The sequence below is a fragment of the Mizuhopecten yessoensis genome, unplaced genomic scaffold (assembly GCF_002113885.1).
Source record: "Mizuhopecten yessoensis strain PY_sf001 unplaced genomic scaffold, ASM211388v2 scaffold2779, whole genome shotgun sequence".
NCBI lineage: Eukaryota > Metazoa > Mollusca > Bivalvia > Pectinida > Pectinidae > Mizuhopecten > Mizuhopecten yessoensis.
In genome coordinates this window covers 249,552-271,814 of record NW_018404715.1, presented here as the reverse complement: position 1 = coordinate 271,814, position 22,263 = coordinate 249,552, and the positions used below count along the sequence as shown (strand labels likewise).

Genomic DNA, 22,263 nt, shown 5'->3' with positions numbered 1-22,263 from the left:
AAATCACAATGACCGCACTATTAGGTTACACTCCCCAAACTAACAACAAATACAGAACACCATCCAACCGTGTGTGTATACAACAGGTATAACAGAGTAGCAAACAGGAACACAGGAAACGTAAAATCAACGTTTAATAATAAATACAACGTGCTCCAGTGTTTTTACCTGGAAAACAACAAGCGGGGTTGTGTGTGTACCCGGATAATAAGCTAGTGAAATATAGATGGCCTGGAGTGGACATAACTGTCATGTTCTGTGACGGGTGAACGGCCTGTATAAGTAATGTGAGATGTACAGAAATAGCGAGTCAACAACATTGAGTCGTTTACATGGAAATATCAATTTATTATTTAACAGCAAATATTAGAATTCGCCCATGCCTCATTTATTCTCAAAGCTACGACGACCAGAAGTAATATACACTGCTCCACATTGTTGATCATGCGGCTATATTTTTCAATGATTATTAGAAGCCGTTAAAGTACACAAACCACTTTCACAAAATGTTTTATGACTTTTTCGCAAATACAATAGCAGCTCAGAGGATGACATCTGCACAATGCAGACCAGAAAATGCACATTCGAAATATTTCATGGCAATTTTTGTTTAAAATAAAAACTCCAATGTTGTAACGCCCCATTTGAGAAATATTAACGTAATGATAACATGGCGATATCGTTATGCATCTCTAAATGTCCATGTTGTTCAAAGAAGCAGTCATCTAGCCTAAAACATTCCTTCTGAAGATTAATTTGATTTTAACTCACCTTGTAGCATCAGTCAAACATCAATCTGAATCTTTCTGATGTAGTTAGCACATGAAACAAAATTAATATTGAAAATTGATATCTTCATATATCTATTTTTTCAATAATGAATGAATGTTTAATTTCCTTTTTATAAACTTGTAAGTCATTCAGCACAAGCATTCATATCAATTGTGCTAAAACAGACTGCTATAGTTATTTAACGAATTACTATTGTTGTGTTGCTGCCAACGAGAGGAGTGTAAACAATGTTTTTTTCTACAAAACAACTTAGATGTATATTATATAAAATCAATTCAATATAAAAAACAGTAAAGATATTAATGTAATCAGTTAATCGAAAAGTTTTCTGCAAGACAAAAAAAATTCCGCACAGATTCATCGACTTTATATTTCGCAATATGTTTGATGTAGTACAGTATACCGGACATTTTTCGCCGCAGTTTAATTTTCGCCTTTTTTCGCCCTCCTTAACGAGGGCGAATTTATCATTAAGGTCATTGGAGTGTATTGATAAACGGAAACAGGAAGTACATCCCTAGTTGAAAATCCAATGCAGGGAGACAGTATCACAATTTCCGCAAATTCTAATGTTTAATATTAAACTGATGCATATTGTATGTTTATTATTGACAGAACAGTGTGTTCTCTCGATATTAAAGTATTTCAAAGCAATCCAGGCATTAAATCAGGGGTTCTTTTATCAATGAGTCACATGTGTCCATTTTTTCTTTACTTCAGGAAACCGGCTACCTATTTCACTACTGTGAAGTTTTTCAAGAACAATAACTCTTACCTGCAATTACTATGTGTATATGGTTTTATTATAAAATGTCAATTTTTCTATCGTGTATAGAGAATTAATTTTACACAATTTCAGCATTTATTAAATTGATATACATTAATCCAATACTAATATATGTCAGTATCATTTTTATTGACATTATTTTGTAAAAATATTGTGTCTTTCATTTTTTTTTCAAAATTCACTCCTTTTTACATAAATTTCCATTTAAAATCCTTAAAATTCTGACAACCGATATACTTTTTTTGTGGCAGAAAATTTTCTTTACTTTAAAGCAATATAACTATAAAATTTAAAGAAATTCTACTGAGAAATGGTGACACAATCCTATTACCTTAAAGCGAATATAGGTACACAACATAATCTACATTGAAATTTTATATGAAAGGCGAAATTTACACTGGGCGAAGACTGAGTTTATGGGAGATGGGCGAAAGTTTCACTGGGCGAAAACTGAGTTAAAGGGAGATGGGCGAAATTTACACTGGCAAAAATTGATTTTATGGGAGATTGGCGAAAACTGAGTTTATGGGAGAAGGTCGAAAATTCCCCAATATACATAATTAACGATGTCAGTGTGTCATATATCTACTAGTATGCTAGAGTGACATCAATTGTACATGAAAGCTCTCATATGTGTTTATATTAAACTACATCTGTAGTTTGAGTAAAAAAAAGACGCATTTTCCGACATTATGTCACTTCATTATAACGAACTATAACCCCTTACATGTTAATCACAGGCCCCACTGTAGTTTAGTTGTGTGTTTCTTTTTTTTTAGATCGGGATACATGAATTCTGATTTATTTCGAAATAAACTATGGCAGATTGTTGGAATGTATTGAAACTTGATGATATAACTTTGTCTGACTACTTTTTTACGTCGACATATTGAGGTTAAACTGTTCCTTTATCTCGACATGAAGAAGTTTTACTGTGTTTTTTACATACTGTTACAAACATTACATCGACATATTTAGCATCGACAGATATTTACTTTGAAGTATCAATCAGCGACGTCATCTTGAGTATTGGAAATATGTCAAATCTATTTCTACTTGAGTAAAACGTGTTCAGAAGCTTGATTGTGTTAATTTGCATACCAGTCATGTTAATGCATTCCATGGATCTATTAACCCACATCGTGATTCTATTCCATGGATCTATTCACCCATATCGTGATTCTATTCCTATGGGTATATACAGCATGCACGTCAATCAAGCTAAACATATCCCGACCTAGATATAGCAGGCCTCATTACCTTAATGACATATTTAGGTTTATTTTGAAAATACAATATTGTCGAATTTTTAAAATGAAAACAGAAAATATGCGTTCTGGGATTCAAAATAATCGGCTTTATATATCCCAATCACAAAAATATTCATTTATGCAAAAATAGTTTGGAAGAAAATCGATTTCAAAATTAGGCTTACAATATTATTACGCCAATGAGGTTTGTTTCAACTGTTTAATTGACTGAAATATTTCGAGTGTCGTCAGCTTTCAGACTTGAGTTATATTTTGACTGTACGACTGTTGCTTTCATTATAAGGATAAAAAGGCAGCTATGCATTTGAGGGCTTTGAATTAGACAAAGTGTTCATAGCAATGTTGATATTTTTATGAAGCATAAAGTTTTCAAAATGATTCGATGCACCACTGCAAAGCTTACAAAACTTTATACAAAGTACTCTGTTAGCTTTTCACACGTCGAAGGGATTTTTTAAAAGGTAATTGTAAACAGTTGGCAATAATATAAGTATTTCCGTTTTCTGCTTCGCATCGTAGACTAATTTATTTTAAGTTTTAAAACTCTGGAAGTATTATATATTTAAATTAAATTGAACTGTGTTATGAAAGCAACATACCTTGATACATCAGGATAACTGTCAACTAATCATGCATGTCAAATTAGTCAGGGTAACGTCATCACAAAATTGATTTCACCCTTGAAAGATCACATAGGTTACTGATCTGATAGGCATATACACTCTTTTATTAAATTAGCATCCACCCATGTTCAGTCGTTCATTAATAACAGCACATCAATTTACCATTAATGACGACCCTTCCGTTAGTGCTATTGTGTGACCATCAACATTTAACCTTTTAGTAAAGTACAAGAGTCCTGAAAGACTCAACCTGAAATCACTCATACTACAATTTCCCATTTTACAATTACTTCACGCTAGGTGCTATTATAAGATGATAACATAATATATAGATAATTTAAGATAGACTGCAATACTGTTATCACAAATTTATTGCAAAATTGTAAATTGCAAAAATTGCACTTTTCTTCCGATAACGTGTTTGACATTCTTACTGCTTATGACGGAGTAGACGAAATTGAATTGATAATACAAAGTAGTGACGAATGCCTTGTGAAGGTGTGAATAGGGAAAAAAAAGAGAAAATATGGCAGTTTCCTTATCCTTCCGTTCTCTGAGAAAAACTTTTTATTTTTTATTTTACACATTCACAAAGATAACTCAAAACTTGCAACGTCACTTGACATTTATAGCGCTATGTTTGCAAATACTATTTAGTTTTTAGCATTAAAAACTAAAACTTCTTCTTATAGACAAGTTTGTTGTTATATACATATTTCTGATATAAAACATAAACATTTATGTAATAATTACATCGATATTAGGACAGTTTGTAGACAGGTGGTCCTAATTCAGGTTTATCAGTGTATTGTGTATGGACACCATTCCAACGAACGGTTCTTGTTATAAACTCGAAAATTAACCACATTGAGAAATCACGTCTAAACCGTAAGAAAATATCATGCCTCTCTATTTTAGATCTTAATTTCAGCATTCACGATTATTTGCAACTTGTCTACAGGGAATTGACAAGGATCCACGAGTAGGAAGAAATAGCTGTTACAACAAAACATTCTTTATCAGATCATCAACTTTACTTAGTTCTTCACATCTTCATAACCTTTTTATTTTGTTGGACTTTCCTATTTCTCCACTGGCAGGTACGATATTTATTTTAAACGCTATATAGTGATAAAATAACCAACTACACTAACGATTACCGACTTCAGAATTAAACTGTCTGTTATCAAAAAGGAGAGTTATTAATATATAACTTAGTTTCATATTATAAGTGGGGGTTTTGATTTCATATTAAGTCATCAGATCATGATTATAATAAGCCTTTTTTTAATTTCTGGTTAATTTTTTCAAAATCCTTCCTTTGTTTTCAGGAAAAGGTTTTGTGATCTTTTTAAAATATTCTCTGGTAATAAATTCATAAATTAATTCAGATATGCAAATGAATGCATGTTTAGGGCGAAATACATTTATCCTATCAAAGACAGGCGCCCCTGCCTCATTAACTTATCTAAAAATATATCTCAAAATATCCCGGTGGTCTAGACTTTTGTAAATGTTTTCGGTATCTCCTTATAAAAAATAACTTTTCTAAATGTGTGTCATGAAATTTTTGCTCTTTAAAATGAAATTAAACATATTGTTAAAATATAGGTTCTCTTGCATTATGTATTTCTTACATGAGCCCCCGTTGCCTCCTTGGTTTACTGTTTCCTGGCATGATGATATCATACATGTAACTGCAATAAACAATTCATCATTTTAGCACTCAAATGTATTATGCATAAGCTTGTGTCATCGTACAGTTTAACTCTGGTTATCATCCACTGCCATGGAACGTCCAGATAGCCCTTAGTCTTAAACGCTATATAGTGATAAACACATTCTACCGTTTAGCATATAAAGCAGTAAGCTTACACATAATACCGAGTCGAAATCACTAAAATTATCTCCATCATTTTTTCATTAACTTGTAAAAAAGTTTTGAAAACTGCGATAAGGCTTAAGTGACACTTTTATAGCTGTTGGCATTTTGACTTGTTACTGGTTCTAAGTTTAGCAATGTTTTTCTGATGGCATATTGCTACGGCTGCTGAGAACTGCTACTCGGGTTACCATCTATACACTGGGAGGGGTTCCGAACGGCATGCGGAGTAGTTACCGTGGTCTGAAATGGGCGTGGATTTCACGTACTGATAAGACAAACGTTTGCCGGGTATCCGTAACGTACGTATTTTTAACAATCCCCTCCTCCCCTACGGCACAAGATAAGCCTATCTCACCCTCGGAGATGGTGCCTCCCTGATTGTGCCGGGGAAATATTCGGAACAGGAAAGTAGACATAACAAAGTACATGCCATGAATCTGTCATTCTTGAACAATTCGTTTAAAGTTAAGTCAGCTTAATGTACACTTTAAAAAACGTAATATGATTCTTCAAAGCAGTTTCTTTAATGTTTAGCAGTTTGGTTTGAATGATCGAGTAGGAAATTGACAATATCTTCCAAAATTTGTACCAAAATTCCGAACTTTTCATTTTTAAGAAAGACTATACACATATTTACTGGATTGTTTAAGATAACAAGACATCACAAGATATACAGATTAGCATCAGCAGTTGCATTTCGACAGCAACGCTGCTGTTTCTCAAAGCAGCTAATAAAATGAACATAAGGTTTCATACAAGACAAAAGGCACTCGATTGATAGCGTTTGAACATTTCGGGAAACAAAAGACCGGACAATTCCCTAAAAATTGGTATTTAAAATGCTAGCTTTATCATCAAACGAACATAATATAAGTGCACTTTTATTGGATTTAATATAATATAATTGCTTTAAGAAATAGCATGTAATAGGCTAAAAAGACGCTCCCAATGACAGAAAGAATAGAATATCTAACCGTCAGACAATACAGTATGGGTTCAACTGGTCAGTTCTGTGATGTCTACACCACTGATACATCTAATTGTTGGAGTTTGATGTTTCTAACAATATACCTACCAGCAATTATTTTGCAATAAAACAAGAACTTTCCAAATTGAAAAAAATACCCTTGAAATATTAACATAATGTTGATATTTCAATACTAATTTTAAAATGTAGTGGAATCATTAAAGCCAGTATCGCAAAAGCTGGGGTCACCATGTCTTTCTTTTGTTTCGATATTTTCTCAAATTCTGATGTTGTCTTTTTTTCAAATTTGAGGTCCCATTTTGTCCTGATATATTGGCGTTGTAGCTTATAGTTTTTGTAGATAAAGCATTATATTATATTGAACCTTAAATTTGTGGAGTCATCGCGTCAAATGTTGTTAAACTTTGTTAGGAGTACTATGAATAGATACTCATTTTATATAAACAAGCGCACATCGTGAGGTACAAAGCTGACTTTATGACGAAAGTCGGTGGCGTTTTAGCATGTTTTCGTGAATGTGACTTAATTAATAAATACGATGAAATATCTTAGTCATAAATTTCGAAATTCCTTATTTGAAAATAAATTATTTGAGGAAAAAAATTGAGCACAAAACATCTTGATTTAAACGTTTCATTTTAACTATTATGTGTTGATTGACCTTGGATGCCCTCTGCCAGACGGAACGTATCTTTACAAGGTACAACGAGGAGGCGGTGTCCTTTGTTCTTTGTCCTCAGGCAGGTGTAACTCACAAGGTGTGTCGACTATTATATCACGGTGGTTATATTTTTGTTCATTAAGACACTTTCATATTTCATAACAAATATTGAATAAACTTGTCACCGCATCGCAAACAGTAATCCTTGTGTTAGTATATGAAATTGCAAGTCACAAAAGGAACATATCAAGGTGTATCTATTTCGCAATCTTTTATGATTTATTTTTTAACCATGAGTAAGACAAGTGTTCTTTTTCTTAACAAGAGAGTACAGCTACCCTAACATCCATCTTGTGTCAAATACGCGTCCACTTGTTTGTTTCAGATGAGAGACATTATTCATAAAGACACGGTTCGTCATACAAGAATGGCCATATTCAACACATCTATTTCCATGAAGCGTGAAATTTCTTTGTCGTCTTCTGTCAGAAGAAAAATGAGAAATAGGACTATAACGGTAGGTCTGTCATCCAAAGAATTGTATGTATCTCTTTATTACAGCGTGGGTAACCTCGGTAACAAGACTCGTCTTCTTGATGGGGTTATAACTCTCCCCCTACTCCCCTTTTTCTTTACTCTCGTCTTTTACCCCCACTTCTTCGTACTCTTCTTCAACCATCAGATCTTTCTTTTCCAATCTGTCCATATATACGTATCTCCAAAAAGCCATGAACCTTTTGGAAAAACACCAAAACCATAATTGCATGTAAAACACTTTTCCCGGTTTGAAGAGAAAAAGATTAACAGCGGAGAGGCATTGAGAAGTGTAATTCCTGGGATACTATTGGTAACACGGGCCAGTTTTATTACATATGATTCCATGTTTTATGCTAGTTTGCCATACCTCAGCATCGCCATTTCGACTCCATTCGACTCCACAGTTACGCAATTACAGAGATGATGCATGGCGAGCGACCGGTGGAACTGTCACCCGGTGACGAATTATGAAATAGCTCTTAACATATTTTTGCCAGAGGTGTAACCATTCCATTTTCCATGTAACGCTAACTCGATAGAATTCTTCAACACATTCCATTTTCCTAAGCCAAATAAAAACGCAGACGGTTAAAATGTGAGAACTTGTGCTTCGAAACTTTCATTGGCCTTCCTCGCGCGAGGCCAACACATTAGCGTCTTGGTACCATTCCTAGTGCCGTTATGCAGTTTAATACGCCATTTCATCATCATATTTTGGTGTTATTTCATATCTCTCTATAACAGGTTTTAATATTTAATCGTCTACCATATTGGTCCCCAAAGGTCTCCATAGCTACAATCTTATCACTTCTGCATTCGGCATCATGGGAATATAAAAATCGGCATATCCGAAAAACTGTAGAATGTGTGTTGTTTCTAATATATCGCATTAGGAACGGTCTGCCGGGACAGGTTGTGAATATTTATCATTGTTTCGGAATCAATAGTTAAATGAAACACATGGTTTGAGGTTAGGTGTGTTTTTGGGGGAAAAGGAGTTACATATGGTAAGACCAGAAATGCAACGGGTTTCTTGAATTTAAAACGTGTGTGACAGGTTTTTAATTACCTTCTTTTAAGTTAGATGTCTTTTTCTTTTCATTCTAAATATCTTGTTAAAATTTGTAAACGTATTTGTGGAAAACATCAGTCATGATACAAATTAAAACAACAACTATCTTAAAGTATAAGATTAAAAACCAAGCATATCTATATGTTCTTCCCAATATTGCATTTCTCAATTGTTCTTAGGCCGGACAGCGTCAGTTCATTTGTCAGTTGTCATTGTGCTTTCATTACTATAACTGCGTTTTTATGAAAAATTCAATTTTTTAAATCGACATTTTTCGATGAGACAAGAAAAACATTCATTTAAAAAACGTTTAATTATTTTTTTCACATTTGAGTAAATGTCAATTTTCAATGTTAAAAGGAATTTTGGAGACAAATCTTTATCATCATTTATGAAATGTTGAGTATTATTAGATAAACAGATATTTTTTTCGAACTGAAAATGAATTTAATAAAACGTTTGCTATATAATTTCGGTAAAAAACCTTACCTGAATGGGTTTTTTTATTTCAGAACTTTTGAGAAATTAGGAATCAGTCATTAATTTATGTATTATTATAATAAACATTATATTATGTTGACCACGTTATATAAAACATATTGTTTGTTAATAATAGCACATGTTTTATGGGTTTTTAAAAAAATATTATAAAGAGTTTTTTTCATTAACTTAAAACCGATGTTGAAGAAACAGTTTAAATTTTATGAACTTCTGAGAAACTTGTAAACAATATTTATGTACATTGAAATATCCAAATATTGCAATCGACATTACACTTCATTCTTTCTATCATTAAGAGTGTTAACGAATTCAAACACATATACATAATAACATCAACAGGGCATTTAAATGGTCCCTTTATAATCTTTTCTTGCCAGTGACAAAACATAAATATTACAAACAAAAAACCATTTTATTCACTTTTTTCTTTATGAGATATTGCATTTTGTAAAATCAATTAATTTAAAATTATTTTGTTAATGTCTCTTGAATTGATAAAACGGCTCAAACATTCTCTTCTTCCTCACCACTGCAGCACTAGAGAAACTTTTTTTTATTATTGAAGGATATTTACATTGTACAATTTTTGCGTGAACTTGAGGAGTTCAAAATTTTAATTATTTAGCTGTTTATCTTTAAGTATATATTTTTTTTTAATGTTTACCTATGTCTGATGCGCAAATTGTACCATAAAACACCTTTATATGACTTCCTTTAAGATTTGTCTAGTGCCAAAAATCCATTGGAATGAAACAAACTGAAAGTGTACAGACATCTGTAGCGAAATTTATTTCTAATGGTTGGTTGTTAAGTAAAATATTCCCCTGTCTTTTTGTGCCAAGATAAAAAAATAAATAAAAAAAAAATTCAAACGAATTAAAAGTAAACTCCCCTTTCCATTGAAAGTAGTATTTGTACAAAACTAATATCAGACCTTCTTTATTAACTAATGAGACAGAAACAGAATTTATACTCCAATTAAATTCCTGGCATCGCCATCTCCTTCCCCACGTGGAATGATTCGCGAGTACACTATGGACGGAAATGACCGAGCATCCTACTCATAAATTATAACCAATCAGAGACATGAATGGTCGTCACTTGGGGGCTATAAGTATACAAAACAGGTGCAAAAATAATTCTCACCGGCATAATCTACTTAATTGTTGTTATTTACAACTACTCGTCTCTTCTTGCTTCCTGTCTCGATCGTAAATAACGTAGGATTAGGGAAATCATGAGAGGGACGTTGGCGATACGGGACTATACACTACGGACAGCAAAAGATATGGGGAATGGGAAGGAGAAGATATGGGGAGGAGGGGTAGAGAGGGAGGTCTGCCTAGGGCCAGAAACACAACGAGAACCAGATATATCATTTCTCCTGTTGGGTTATAACTGTCAAAGCTTATTAAAATACAGTTCTGTCTCTGGTGTCAGAAAGTGATGGCGACGCAAGCCGCAGCAACCAGACTCCCGCTCTACCAGAGAACATGTACCAGCTATGTGTACTACTTCCTCTCTTCGCCTCCCTACATAACCGTTAATACGCTCACTATAAATGTTTCTTCTTATTTCCTCAACAATACACATTTCTTGAATTTTCGTTTTCAAATGGAGATGTTTCTCTAACGGTAATGTCTTTATGTATGTATCCTGCTGTGAATAGATAAATTCATGAGCTAAATATATTTTTTAATTATTTCATTATCTTTTTTTACATCAAACGTTACTTATATAACTTACTGATCGAAAAGATAGCAATATTATGACAGAACGCTAGTTTTTTATACATGGAATTGAGAGAAATTCTAAAGGTTTACAATGGACATGTGTACTTTGTTGTGTTTATGTTACTTATTTTGTATTTTACTCGAATGGCGTTAAAAGAAAAAAAGATATAAAAGAATATGTAGGCGTGAAATTAAAAAAAAAAAGGAAAAAAAAGGAAAAAAATAAATGAAATAAGAATAATGCACCGAAAATAAATATTTGTCCGAAACAATCATCATTTTTCAGTATCATAAATCATTTATTTAAATCGTACTGAATATTAAATCAACTTAGAAAGCAATTTGTCTATAGCATTCAACACTACGATGTTTGAGATCTGCCATATGCCCCTATATCCTTCATATTGTGAAAGACTGCTAAGTACAACCTCCCACTTTTGACATTCCTAATTACTAATTGGAAAGCTGTTCCACATGCCCTCTTTTCGATTTTCATAATTATAAGACGATTCATAGGAACGGAGGTTTTTTGTTAAGCTCTGACAGCACTTTCCAGCTCCTTGCAACATTCATAGGTAATTCTAATTGAATATCAGTAACGACTGCTGCTCTCCGAATATAAAGTACACTAAATATTTTAAAATGCGCAAAATAAACCAATTATGTCAAATTATCATGTCACGAGGAACGCTAGAAAAAAAGGCCACTCAAGGATCCGTGATGCCAACTCATTAATGCATTAAGTTAAAATGGCGGCAAAGCATATTAGCGATGTAAACAATGTTCATGAGTATTAGCGCCAGTGCTTCGGACAGAAATACAGAAAAAAAATAGGACGAGTTGTTTCGATAAACATATCAAAGAACGAGTATGATTCTATGTCAAAAAAACGTTTTAATTTTATTTGATCTGAATTCGTTGTCGAGTAATACAACAACGTCATATAAAACTAAAAGATACCATACAGATAAATGGTCGATGTTTTAGAAAATAGAAAAATTGTTAAGTATGGGAAAAAAGTAAACAGTTTTATTGTCATTTCCTAGTAAGTGCAAAAGGTATCTAGTTTGTATTTTGACGACAACATGTGTCGTGTAACATATACTGCGATGTTGCTATGATATATATCGTAATATATATAATAAAAAAATGCTTTTGATGGGAACAATCATTTGCTTTGTTTACATTTTCATGACGTTGTATTTTTGCTTTTATAACAATAACCAATGCTTCTTGTATTATGTTCTCATTCTCCTCTCAGGAAAAGCTCAAGGCCGAAGACCTAAGCAGCTTATGTGGCTGCAAGCAGCACAACCCAATAATATGAGGTATTTGTCACCGTATAACACCGTACTCTGCAAATCAGTTGGTACATGGCGACAACGAGGCCGTATCCCGGCCGCTAGGGGGAGCTGCTTGTCTTCCTGTCGGATCGGCCATGTCAATCCTGCATACTTAAATCAGAATGATTCATCCAAAAATGGACGGCAAGCTTCCGTTTTAATGAAGGCAAAATACACTTTAAATACTAGCCCGAAGCAAACTTTAGACAGCTGCAAAATATCAGCAACATATATTCTAAAATTGGGATTGCATGTATTTTTAAATTGAATTGTTATCGAATGGCAAACACACGCGCCTTTACAGATAAAAACATTGTATTTTATCTTCAATATGAAATCACTTGATAAGTGTTCTCTGTTGCATCGTAAAAATCGGATCTATAATACAAAAACGTGATATGTCTGTGTCATATTTCAATCTGTTTCAATATTATAAGAGCAGTAAAGGAGCTTGGTGATACCTTTTTTCCCTCCGAGCAAACAAAAAGAAGTTATTGTTAAAATAATCTTTATTTTAGACACAACCTATTTCCGTCATGACGATGGTATTATGACAGAGATAGGATGATACAGTTGTCTTCCTTTTGTGTTTGGATCCGTGTGATTCCAGGTGTTTGCGTCCCTTTTCCTGAAGTATTTTTAATTTCTATTTGTCAGTGATTCGTATTTTCGATTGTGACGTCCCTTCTTAGATTCTGCTTTACCAATAAGAAAATTAATTACTTCAGGATTACTACACAAAGTAAATATTTAGCTAACTGTAGATACGATTGAAAACAATGAAAGTTACCAAGCCACCAAAACAAAGCAAAAGATATCAAAAGACCAAAAATACGTATGTGTAACGCAGTGCTCAGGAAGAGTATGCGTTTCCTACATGACATGTTTCACCTCTCGCAAAAACTGCTACCAAGGAAAAATGAAAACAATATGCAAGTCATTAAAATTGAAGAAATATAGAACAAGTCTTAAAAGTCTTCTCTCGGGTAGTAAAACCTTGCTTAGTAAAAAGGGCAGGCATGCTCACTACTCCAGAGGCAAATGTTTGCGATTTATTATCTAAAAACAGTATACTTTGTGTGACATCAAATATCCTACTTCGATTCTAGTGTTTCTTACATATAGGGGTGTGATATATCATGGTAAGGTTATGCTCCCTTCTTATATCTGTTTGCTAAGTACTGTCCTCCTGGGTGTATGTGAGTAATTGTAAATCTCCGTGAAAACTGCCCTCACTTGGTTTGTATAAGACAATCAAGTGTTTTATGACACAAAACTAATTTGTCCTTTGTCTATTGACACGCCTGCGCCGATGCATAATAATTCTTTTAATTTTCCAATATCGCTTTTATGTATATATATGGATAGTGATCCTTGGAAATATTACCCTCGTATGTCCTGTATTAAAACAATAACGTTGAGTTTATGGTGCAAAAATGAATTTGTCCTTTGTCACATCCGTACCGATACGTAACAGTTCTATTAATTTTCTAATGGTGCCTTCATAAATGTGTATGTGAGGATGTTAATCTCAAGAAATAATTCCCTTGCATGCTTAGTGTCGAGACAATAATAGTTGGTTTATGACACAAAATTTAATGTGTCTTATTTTGACTGACCTCGTTACACTCGGGCATAATAATACCAGAAAACACACGGGGAAGCTTTCTTTTCAAAAGTCTTCTGAGCAGACGATGATCTCGAAGGTCAAGAGGAATGTTCATTTGTTAGCTAACACACAACTTTTCCAGTGTAACTTCCATTTCCGATTACATTTGAGGATAAACCAGTATGATGTCTTCGAAGGAAACACACACATTTGGTATAACGTGCACCAGGAAAGCGAAATGAGGATAGATGCATGACCTGAAGCTGAACTAAAAAACAAAATGGCATAGTATATCGTTGAAAAGAGGTTTATGGCTCGTTCCAAAACAACTGGAGTAGAAGAAAAGCTCAACTCTGTGAAAGGCTGTGAAAGGATGGTACTGAGTATATGTGCCTTAGGAGGAGGATCACAGTACCCGGCTTGTGGAAAAGGGACATAGAGAGGATGCAAATTTGAAATGATGGATAATCTTTTTCTCTATTTGTAAGCAAACCCTCAGTGCTTGATAGAGAGGTCAGAGGCTGTAAAAGTATGACCTATGTATCTGATAACCAAAACAAACCTATGTGCCACATAAAGTAAAATATGGAAGAATGATATTGTGAATCAAGTTAAAAGATCACGTGGACTTGTTCTCAGTATCTGGCAGAGAGGAAGGCTCTCAAAGGATTGTCCCAGTTACTGCTACAGAAGAAGAGGGTTCTCAAAGGATTATCTCAGTTACTGCTACAGAAGAAGAGGGCTCTCAACAAATTGTCTCAGAAAAGTGGCACAGAAGAAGAGCCTATCAAAACATGTTTTAAGTAAGGAGGCTCACAAAACATGTTTTCACTTAGTTGCACATTGGAAGGAGTCCCTCAAAACACGCTCTCATTAGGTGACACATTAGAAGAAGGGTCGCAGAACAAGCTCTCAGTAAGTGACACACCAGAGCACAAGTTCACAGGACGGCTCCTCCGGTAGGTGAGAGTACAGAATTTGGACCGAGACTGTGATGCCGTGTTAGACCACTATATCCCGCACCTCTGTGTGCCAAACCCAGCTGCCTGCCTTGCCACTCTGATATTCCGGTGTATTCCGTTCTACGCTCGCAACCGTAATGAAATTTCTCTGAAATCTGCTTACCTTAAATGTCATTATACGTCTAATTGGCTCAAAAATTGAATTTCCCCGCAAATATTTCAAATGAACTAACCTTTGACCCTGGAGAAAGTGCAAAAGATGCACTGAGAGTGACAAAAAGTAATTTTGGAAACTTAACTGATTAGCTACGCTCCTCAGGGACCATGGGCCTTGGAAAGAAACGTGTTAAATTACCCCTGTTGAGTAAAGCGAATCCAAAGTGTGAACGAGTTTTTCGCAATGCAGAAAACCTTGCAGCTCTCTTCCTGACGAAACGATGGTCCCCAGCGCATTGCTAGTGTTCACAGGAGACGCGTCTGTAGAATATAACACGTTTAGCTGTTGCTGTATTATTTTCTTTCATATTGGTCAAATGGTGTCCCCATATACACGCAAATACTCCACAGAGGGACGTCGGGCCGGCAAAAATATGCTCGGATGAGCCAGGTGATAAAATTCTATCAATTGTATCCCTACACCGATGGTTTTGGCTATCTGAGGGAATTAAAGTTTTTGGCTGTCAAGCCAGATTGCTTCATGAAGCCGTCACAAATCTAACATCACGTTGTCTCGTCGTAGTCTCATCATGGAGGTTTACTGTTTTTGTCTTTGATGTTTGGCGCTCATTGCGTACTTTCTCAGTACATCCCCCTCCCTCATCCCCATCACGTGGTTTGTCGTCTACAGGCTGGGCGTTCATCAAACTAACAACAATTAGTCCTGGTTGATAACAAGAAAAGATTGTTTTCGCTGATTAACAAGGAATACTGCACATCCTTTTTTAATTCTAGGCTATATTTGATACGTAGAATGCTGAATATAGACATATATGTATTTCTAATAAACTCAACCATTTGATTTTAACATGTCTTGTAATATTCTTTTTATATATCGTCTATCGAGCTTTTTATGTTGCACTTAGTTTGTTTTTACATAGATAAAAGTATATTTCCTATATCAACAAATTGAGATGCATTAATATTTGATTTCTGCCTTTTCATTTATTCATTATTTATTAAATTGGTGAGAGAAGGATTAGAACTACCACATAAACCTCTATAAAACGATCCAATCATTAAATCATCATGCCAGAGCATATCTGTGGAAAACAATTAATTCGTAAGTGATCTAAAGGTTAAAGAAACATAACACATATGATATTTTGAATTAGTCTGAATCGCATTTGAATATTTAAGCATAAGTCTACATCTAATGATAAATATCAACATGCATGCTGGTCAGATTTTTCCAATATTAGCATACCGTAAACCTCTTTCTACTGTCACTTTTGTTCAACAGCAAAAGTTAAGGCCTAATAGAGAGGTCTTGCAATTTAGGAGACTTTAAACGGAATTGTAAACAAAAATAGTAAAGCAATTTTACAATTTGTCGGTAAAAAAGTTTAAGGAGTGACATTATACCGAGATTTTATTGCTAATATGATAGATATTTACGATAAATGTGACTTTCTTATTTTTAGTTTGCACTTAACTTTTAAGGAAATTACATGTATAGCTGCTTTTTAGTATTTAGCATCAACATACAACTAATAATATCCTCTTGTGAGTTTTCAAACAAACACAAATTGATTTGCATTTGTACTTTACATAAATAGGCCAGGTAAGGTAACATTAAAGTATGTTACAATGTTACTGACAAACCAGGCACCGTACTGTTGATGTAAAGTCGTCCCTCTCTTTGTTCAGTGCCGCTTGGCTATTTGTATAAAACTTGTATTCACTTACTCGTCCAGGGAACCTTGTGTCTGTAGCGGATTGTGCTGTCTAATCTTTTGTTTTGTTGTTCTCTCCATTCTTATTGCTCGCTTGTCATATCAACAATGAATTCAATTATTGTCATTGAGCGATTGTGATTTAATTGTTTATATAAACTTTGTTTATTTTTAATACGTTGAATTTAAAGACTAATTATCGCTAAAACTGCAGCAAAACTCAACATTAAAATTACAGCTAAATTAAAGTGATGCTTCGGTTTTTATATATTCAAATATTTAATGAAAACAAAATAATACTCCAACATCAAAACAGATATATACATTGACGCCAGATATGAGCTTTTAAGAGATGACCATAAATTGGTGTTTATTGAAATAACTGTTGGGGGACAATTTTACCCTATTTTATATTCAATTGTTAATTCAATCCTCAATTTTTCTTGATAAAGTCTGAATTGGAGTTATGAAGTTATGTAACTAATGTTTAATGCATAAGACTGAAGTTGTTGTGAGAACTAAAAAACCCAAACAAACAAAACTAATCAATTGTACATGTAAACAATCGGCAATGAACCCCTAATTGAATGACTTTATGTGCAATATACTGTTTGCCTGACGAACACAGATTCAAACAAAGATCCGATGACCTGCACGCGTGATTTCTGGATCAGGTGTATGTATTATGAAACCAAGTTTACAGTATGTTTATTGTAATATTTTGGCAAAACTGAGGTTGTATTTATTCTTTATTTCTCATATGAAATATCTTCGGTAGCATTTACCATAAAATTGTAACATATCATGTTTGTGATTTATAAATGTGCCATCACTTTCAGTACTTACTTGGGCAATATATACCGCGGTTAACTATATTACAGGTAAAACAACCCATGGACAAATCTAGACACAAATGATCAAATATCAGTTAAGATATGCTTACATGTCATCAGTCCTGCATAGCAATTCGTTCTATAGATGTAGCCGAGGTCAAAATTGAACACTGAAGATTAAATGTATTAATGAAAAATTCTAAACTGGATCTCATCCATGAAGCGTACATTATCAATCGATACATGATTAGGGAAGGCCATTAATTGCAGCTTACACGCTTTGACTCAATAGATAAATGTGTGCTGTAATAAAATTAAATGTAGATTTTCTAACGTGACGTATTTGTTTATAGCGTGCAGTTTTGGGGAAACTATCTGTTTATTTAAAATGTTGAAACGAAATTTGGTGATAATATTAAAACACTTGTTCGGATACATATCCAGTTGTCATTCCTAATAGAAAGTATGACGTGTTTAATTAGGTAAGAAAAAATATGATACATTTAATAATAAATTTAGAATGCCGCCATATTTTATTCAAAAGCGTTTAATCTTTGTTTCGTTTAAATCATAAAACAATCCTCGAAATTATCTCTTCGTTAGGAAATATGATGCACAGCTAGGCCCGTATTCATAAAAAAAAATCAAATGATATCCTGTGTTCGAATTTTATTCTTTATTTAAACTAGATAGAACCATCTCAAATATTTCTATATTATTAAATATTTTAGGTACTATACTAAGGTCTGTGACAGTGTACTTTCCCGTGTTTACCTGTTCACCCTCACACTCGTTCATAGCCTGAACACATACTTGGGCTTTGCGAGTCTCGTAATTAGCAACACTAAGTAAAATGGCATGATATATCTCTTAAACGCTCAACGGGATCTCACATCATAATATGTTCATGAGATTAATTCATTCTAATTTACAAGTTAATATACATATTTGAGAATACATGAATAAACAACGGAGGAAACACTTTATGAACTTGTTTTTGAAATAAACACTGAATTCATATTCTAAATGATATACACATAATTCTTAAACCTAAATAAATCTTGGAATTTAATCTTCAATAATGTGACAATATTTTTTTTATTATTATATGTATATTTCACATTCAAGTAATTTTTATGATGGAATATATGGTATTCAAGTTGACAAATTTTGTATCAATGGTATGAAAAATATGTAATGATAAATAAACAGTATCATCTTAATATTTATTAGAGAAAAAAAGGAAAAATCTGAGTAAGCATGTATTACAATGATTCTAAGGCCCCGCGGAATCCCTATGTCAACAATTCTTATACATACAGATTATATATTTACGGAGAAATTAGTATGAATTATTTGCATAATAATTTACTTCTAATAAAGCAAAAGGTAACTAACTTTGGTAAAAAATATGATCTAATAAAATTCATTTATGGGTGTATTCATTTTAGCCGTAAAGTGTACAGGGAACATGTATTTTTTCTGTACATTTTTGTGCTGAAAATAACGAACAGCAAAAAAGTGATATTTCTGACTTATGGTATCCTTCAGTGTGGCATATTCCGGATACAGGACTCGTAAATCAAGTGAACCGTTGATGCCACGGAAGGACTCCCACCCTTATAGTCATGACATCATCATTATTTGTTTCATTGTTTATGGCTTTTCTTAATCAAAATCATCTTTTTTGCAGATATGTGCAGCGATGGTTGTGCCATATTTAACGGACTTTTTACTGCCTGGTACCACATGCGGTGCCGGCCACGCGCAACCTTTTCAGCCACCTGGAAGTATCCTTGATTAACATTGCGGTTTGTTTAATGTGTCTGTGGAGTTGATATCTACTTGAGTTCTGTCTTTTTTATCAGAGTTCATTTTTTTCATTTGTCGATTGTACTATTGCAATTTGTCCTTTTCTTACGTTAAAGAACCCCAGTTTATTTGAATGTCGTAACGAGACATCGATTTAGATACAGGTACATTTCTAAGCTAATTTGCACTTTTCATCATTAATCTGTTAAGTGTTTGTGCGACATAAACAAATAATTGACACGCATTTTATCTCGTACTGTGAAGTATGTGAATTGTTACTGTATTATAGTGTAGTACATACCATTTGTTTACCTATTATAACCGATCTAGTTATAAGGACCATACACGTGTTTACCATCCGGCTTAATGAATGCCGCGGCCATATTTACATAATAACTTTAGTCTGTCGTTAATAGGGAAATAATTGATCACCATGTCATCAAGCCAGAACTAAATTAACTTATATTTTATGTAACAAGTCCTTAACTTTCAAAAAGCAATAAAGAGGCCACGATCAAGAAAACGTTGAAGTCATATAAGTGTACATTTGGACGGAGAGTGGTCTTGAATTACTTTTACAGAAGCACGCTAATGCACTTCTTGTCATAGCACACAATTTACTGTCTCTTTAAGGAAAGTGCACACCTTCTGAACTGGGGTTTATGCGGTATTATTAAGGCCCATATCACAGGTGTTCACTCTTTAATGCCAAACAGGTAATATGTAAAAATACACATTAAAGGTAGTGAAGAGTAAACAGTTGACATTAATACTTCCCTGCCACATTAAATATGATTTGTTTTGGTCAGCGTCTGGTGTAACTGCTAACGTCGTTATATGGATATCAGGAACAGGAATAGTGTACGAATCTTGGTATTTAAAACAACACCGATCTTATTCTTGTCTATTTTTCGAAATGTTTAAATCAATTATACTTTCATCTTTTAGTTCAGCGATTCTGTTTTACCCAAAACATAAACATTATTTTTTGTTAGATGATTTTGCTTAAGCGGTTCTAACTTTAAATAAAAACAACATCATGATAACGCAAATTGAAATCAGCTATCATCTTTACAAATTCCTCCATAACACTGTCTGAATGATACAAACTCACAAATCATTTGAATCTAATTTATTTCAATAACACAGCCACTAATTATTTTTTTTAAATATAAGAAGAAATAAATTAAGTTCTCGAACAAAACGTTTTAAATCTTATCATTATAACGTGGTATTAACATGATTTCCTAAATGTACCATATACATTATTTTTAAGAAAGATGTTCTTTTAATTATCAGGTGTTTCCAACAAACCTTTAAATCCATTAATTAGTAACGAACTATAGTAAGATATGATTTAAATAACTTAAACTTTTTATTTAACATTGTGATTACTCTGTTAGTAGTACTTATTTGAATTATACATATTGAAACCCGTTTGCCAATGTTTTCGTTGTTCTATAAATATATTGATAAACTCATCTGTGTTTCAAACATGTTTTCTATGTGCATTGTTCAAAATGAATCTTAATGGCGTTAGATTTGTCAGTGTCACTTAGAAAACATGAATTTTTGACGATTTTGTTTGCCTTGGAAATGTGTTCAATACAAAATTGTTGTCATAACGGTGTCATGATATAAATGACGAGAACTGACAATACATTTGTAAAAGAAAAATCAGAATGTGTAATTGTTGGAAGCTACTGTGGAAATAAATGTTTGTGTATTATCGCTAAGATATTTGAATTTTGTATTTGAAGTTTGTTTAGGCATTGCATAAATTACACAATGGGTTTTTTTCCCCCAAATATTGTATATTGTATTTGTGACTACCTGTTGCTTTTTATATGCCTCAGGTTTTTATGTGATAATCCTTTATGTAATAAATGCAGTATTTAAATGTATGTGACACTTTGAAAACATCAATATATCAAACTTGGTTAATTTTGTTAAGTCCCTCTGATCTGTTGGTGAGCATCAGCCAAAGGCCGTGGGGACAAAACCAGTTTTATTTTTCATCAACAGAAAAAAACCACGAAAGGACAGATAGACAATTTATTTACCTACAGTGAATACAGAATACTCTTAACCGTAGCCTTGCTAAACAATACGGCATGTTAAAATTAGATAATGGTGATACGTATTTTGCTCCTGTTCGTGATCCCTGCTGGGTTACATTGATCGATAAATCTATCAATCTTACGTAAAAGTTTTCATTATTTTTTAGTAAACAACGAGAAATATCTCGGCATGCAACCTTACTACGTACTTACAAAACACTTTTGAATGTTATACTCATGTGATTTCCATATAAATATCAATACATTTGTCTTTAATATGACATGTTATAATAAAAACGTAATTTGCATGAATTTGAATTTTTATAAAGTGTAACCTATATATAACTGACTGCACACTAATAGAAACGCACCGTTTAATGTTTTCAAATTTGAAATTGTATTCGAAAGCCGTTTCATTAAATATCAAAACCGTCCATTTTCGACGTATCTATAAGCAATTTATACTTAAACAAATATCAAGAAATGTCAAAATCGTTCTCGTTTGCATAATCTATATACTTTTCCCAAATAATAAAAAAAAACATGAAGATTCTGTGCATGTTATAAAAGATAACATTTCAAGACTCTTTTATTTATTATTTTAGGTATGTTTTACCTACGATAACCTTCTCATACTATTTGAATATATATATCATTTACAAATGAGGAAGACTGTGACAAAGGATGAAATATGTATATATATATTATATATATATATATTATGTATATGTATTATATGTATAATATATATATATTATATATATGTATTTTAATTAGAATAAAATAATAAATTTGTAAGATCTACCGCTTAGTAGATCTTGCAAATTTAGTATGTTGTTCTTTATTTCCTTGGCAAGTGCCTGTTTATTTATCATCTACTGTGTTATAGTTAAATATTGATA

General features: G+C 33.1%; 1 long non-coding RNA gene across 2 annotated transcripts; it reads left to right on the top strand.

Annotated features, from left to right (window-relative positions):
• Nucleotides 1-5,553: 5,553 nt before the first annotated feature.
• LOC110446537 lies at nucleotides 5,554-22,024 on the top strand. Of its 2 annotated transcripts, XR_002462484.1 has the most exons (4): nucleotides 5,554-5,657; nucleotides 7,393-7,524; nucleotides 19,183-19,279; nucleotides 19,799-22,024. It is a non-coding gene; the product is annotated as an uncharacterized LOC110446537 (long non-coding RNA). The 2 variants fall into 2 exon arrangements; XR_002462483.1 differs by having other exon boundaries at nucleotides 19,183-22,024.
• The last annotated feature ends 239 nt before the right edge of the window (nucleotides 22,025-22,263 follow it).